Source organism: Melanerpes formicivorus, unplaced genomic scaffold, assembly GCF_026170545.1.
Source record: "Melanerpes formicivorus ecotype bairdi unplaced genomic scaffold, bMelFor1.0.p_v2 SCAF_183, whole genome shotgun sequence".
Classification (NCBI taxonomy): Eukaryota; Metazoa; Chordata; class Aves; order Piciformes; family Picidae; genus Melanerpes; species Melanerpes formicivorus.
Window position 1 is genome coordinate 177,569 of NW_027142535.1, and position 4,500 is coordinate 182,068.

At 57.4% G+C, this 4,500-nt stretch overlaps 1 long non-coding RNA gene across 1 annotated transcript; it reads right to left on the reverse strand.

Annotated features, from left to right (window-relative positions):
• Nucleotides 1–1,289: 1,289 nt before the first annotated feature.
• LOC137457574 (uncharacterized) lies at nt 1,290–3,133 on the reverse strand. The gene is made up of 2 exons (XR_010991325.1): nt 2,660–3,133; nt 1,290–2,014 (listed from the first exon to the last, which is right to left on the reverse strand). It is a non-coding gene; the product is annotated as an uncharacterized lncRNA (long non-coding RNA).
• Nucleotides 3,134–4,500: the final 1,367 nt, after the last annotated feature.

Genomic DNA, 4,500 nt, shown 5'->3' on the forward strand with positions numbered 1-4,500 from the left:
CGGGACCGGACCCGCTGCGGCGCAGGCGCCGTATCCATAGCGACCACCGGGACGCTGCCCCCCTGGCGCGAGCAGAGCCGGGCTAGAGCGCAGGCGCCGTATCCATAGCGACCACCGGGACGCTGCCCCTCTGGCGCGAGCAGAGCCGGGCTAGGGCGCAGGCGCCGTATCCATAGCGACCACCGGGACGCTGCCCCCCCTGGCGCGAGCAGAGCCGGGCTAGGGCGCAGGCGCCGTATCCATAGCGACCACCGGGACGCTGCCCCCCCTGGCGCGAGCAGAGCCGGGCTAGGGCGCAGGCGCTGTGCCCATTGCAGCAGTGTCATTACACAGGCGGGGCGGGATTGAGCACTTCCCTGGGCGTGGGCAGCAGCTCGGCTCGGCCCTGCTCAGAATCTTTTCTATTTACATTACAAACCACAACGCGCACACCCCACTGTTTTGAATTTGCATGACACAGGCTCTGCTTATAGCTCAAGCCCCTCTGTGGCTTCTGTTTTTCAATTCTCTAAGCCTTTAAAAAGGGCAGACAGGGGTCGTTTCCAAAGCTTTCTTACGCACCATCACTCCAACCCCTGCCTCTCCAGCTGCAAACCAGAGGTTTGGCTCTGCCTTGCCTCACCCCCGTGCTTACAGTTTTGAAGATTTCGTGGTCCCCTCTGAGAGTTTTCAGCACTTTAGGGGGGTGCCCCCAGCCCTCGCTCACCTGCTCCTCTGCTGCAGCAGCCTCCTGCCCCACGTGGCAAAACCAGCCCACCCACAATCCCCCCACTCCCTTTGATTCACCCCCAAAAATGTCACAAAATAAAGCAAACTGCCCAGCCAGCACCTTGGTGAGGTCAGAACCGCCTTGGTACCCCCAGTCCCGTTCACATGTCCCCAGACCCCTTTTGTCACAATCTGAAGCCCTGGAGGTGCACCCAGCTTACCTTTAGATGCAGGGGGAGCCGAAGCTGGGGCCTCCCAGGGCTGCAGGTACACTAAAACCCAGAGTGAGACCTCCCCAGCTCCTGCAAGACCCCAAAACCTGGAACCCCACAGAGATGCCTGACCCTAAACCCCACCACCTCCCCCCAGTCTCCATCAGGACCCTGCAGAGGCCCTCAGAACCATTCAGATACCCCCAAATTCCCTTTTCATACCCCCCAAGGCCCACTTTAAATAACAGCAGACCCCTGTAACAGACTCCCAACACAGCAGGTCTGGGGCAGGTCCTCCACCTCTGCCTGGGGAGCAGCTTTGCTGAGCTCCCTTCCAGGCTTTTTCCATTCCAAGAAAAAACAACACACCACAAGCACACACAAAGTTTTAATTGAGAGAGACACAGTTGATATTTCTATTTCCAGTTCAAACCCTCTGTGGCCTGCTCAGGCTGTGCTTTTCTATTCTGGAAGCATTTCAAGGTAACAGAGATCCAGGGGGAGTCAGGTCAAAGCCTTGCTGCATACAAATCACTGTCCTGCAATCTCCTGCTAAACAGCACCGCTTTTCCTCTGCTGGAACACCTCACACTCACACTTTCCCAGGGCTTTCCCTCCCCTCCAAGAACGTTCTGGCATTTCAAACATTCAGGTCTGCAAGCAGCCTTTGTGGGAGACTGCCCCCACCCCTCCCTCACTGCTCCTCTGCTGCACCCTTACCCCCCCCACGTGGCATCACAGAAGGAAAGACAGCTGAGCGGCTACGCTCCTGTTCTTTTTATCACCCCGAGCTGGGGACAGCCTTCTGGGTAAGGTTTCCACCTTCAGCAACTGGCTGAGCTTTGCTCTCATCCACTAAACCCTTCGGTGGTTTCAGCTTTCTGAGCCTGTGTTGGCACAAGTCCTCATCAGGGCACTGCAAACAGAGAGAGACAAACCTTTCTCCTGTCCAAGAGATCCAGGAAGAGGATGGCTGAGCAGACACTTCTAAAGAAAGTAACTCACCTAAATCTCACATTTGTCCCAAGTTTGCAACAACAAAACACTCTGTGAACAACAGAGCGGTGCTCCCACGGTGGTCACCAGCTTGCAAGCTACAGCAGAAATAAAAACCTTTTTATTACAGAAGAACTGGCAAAATTTTACAGACAAATAAGTGCTGTGATTGAGCTAAACTGTTCCCTGAAGAATCCCCCCGGTGTTTAGGAGGGTTAAAAAGTGCAAAGAACGTCCACAACAGATGCTTAAGCCTAGAAACAAGCCAGGATGCCTGCAAGGGAAGGAGCAGTTGCTCCATGTGAAGACATGATGAGAAGCTTTGGAGAGTTTGATTTGAGTCTGCCCTCTCACCTGATTGCCTGGCACGTGGACTAACTGAAAACTGGTCCTTAGTGTCCCTGCTGAATACTGCTTCCATACCACTTAAAATTTCCTTCCAACTCATTAAAAGCACGGAGGCATCACATAAGAGCAACAGAACAAAAATTATTCTCTCCCAAAGAAGAGGATCACTGGGAACACAAATTCACCCTTACACCTGTGGCATGTTCACCCTGAGCACAGAAAAGCTGTCCAGAATCGAAGCAAAATGGACTTCAAACGGACACAGTAAGAGCTGCGTGGTACCTCAACCATTTTGCACTAGTGCAAGTGACAATCCACATGGAAGAAGGATGGGATTCTTGCACAACAGGACTGCAGCTCATTATGCCAGGAGACATAAACAGGCAAAAAATCACCTGAGGCAGGCCTTTGATACAGCTTGTGGCAGCTGAAGGCTAGTCTGAGTGTGCTTTCCACATGAAGAATATCTGAAGGAGCAGGACAAGAAGTGATGATACACAGCAGTGCTACGTTCTGTCTGCCTTGACAAAGATTGCCAAAAGGACAAAAGAAGGCCTCGGTAGTGCCAATTCCTCCCTGCCCGAGGGAAAGAGGGATGCCCCCAGCCGGCCCTCCTGGCTGCAGCACAACACCACCTCTTCAGGAGCCCAGGGACTGACCTCAACCCTCTAAAGGTTTGTTCCTGTTAGCTGCCAAAAGCAGCCTCCCCAGCCCTGCTTACAGGGACCTGGGGCTGCTGCTGGGGACAGAAGGGGACAGAACGGCACAGAAGGCTCCATAACTCGTCACACAGGCCCCGAGTGTGGGGCTGTTAATCTGACAGGGTGCCAAGGGAACAGGCTGCCATGAAGGCAGAGACCCAGGCCCTGAACTACAGGGGGGTCACCTTGCCGCAAGACGACTAAGCGGCTTCCCTGTGTCCATCCAATCAAAGGAGGGGCAAGCCGAGCTCCCACCCCACTCGAGGCCTCCAAGGAGACTGCCGTGGAACCGCCCAGAGCCCCTCGTTCCCTCCTGGGAAGCCTAAGCTAAGCTACAGCCTTTTCTAAGGGACCTAAAGGACAAGCAGACTCAGGCACACAGAGGCAAGAGGGGCCACACACACAGCCCTTCCCAAGAGAGGGAGCAAGCTCTGGGCAGCCACTGGTGGGGCAGGCATCCTTAACCCTGAGCAGGAGAGCAGAGGGTCAGACCTGGCCCCCCCGGGGATGCATGCAGGTAGAGGGGCCTCAGGATGCCAATCGTTGTGACATGCCCCAAGTACAGGGCGTCACGCTGGCCAGGCCGCCAGCAGCCGAGAAACTGTTTAAAGGGCCCTCCCCTGCTTACAGGGGGGGCTGGGGTCCAGGCAGCTACACTTCCCCCCATACGGGCCGAGACGCCGGCTCGGACCCTCCTTACAGGGTTGCCAGTCTCCGTGCAGCCAAGGAGCTAGGTGGCAAAACGCCTACAACAGCAAAAGCAAAGACCGAGCCCTGCTTACAGGGAGGTCGCCCAGCACAAAGCCAACCAGGGCACCCTAACGGTGCTGGCAAAGATCTTGTGTTACCACAGCCAAATTGAGAGGGAGGTCTCATTGCCCAGGGCGCCTTTCTCCTGTCCTGCTCTTCAGCCAGACGCCGCTCCTCTTGCCTCGCCGCCTCTTGCCTCCGCCGTATGTTGCCTCGCCGCCTCTTGCCTCCGCCGTATGTTGCCTCGCCGCCTCTTGCCTCCGCCGTATGTTGCCTCGCCGCTCCGCAGCGGGCCTCTTCTTCCTTCTGTGCCAGCCACTGCCAAGGAAGGAGGACAGAGTTAGGCCTCAGTAGTGCCAGTTGCTCCCCGCCCGAGGGAAAGAGGGAAGCCTCCAGCCCCGCAGGCAGCTCCCCATGGGCACCCCCCGGCCAGCTACCCGCCCGCAGACACCCCCAGCTCTGCAAAGTCTTCCCGCTTTCGCTCGACTCACCCAAGCGGCGCACGGCACACTTCCGGTCGGGACCGCAGACGGGCGCCGCAGCAGACGCCCTGGGCAATGGAGCTGGGCATGCAACGCAGCGGCCAGAGCGGCTGCACGACCCTGCTTACAGGGGGCTGGAGCCGCCGCTGGCATTTCAAAGCGCCCGGGATGCCAGGGCACTGACCGGGCCCTGACTTACAGGGCGGCCCTGGTCCCAAAAGGCCCACGGAGGCTCCTTCTCTCCGCTTCAGGGGCATCTTGACCCACACCCCGCTAGCCGGGGGGGGTGCCCCACACAGGCTG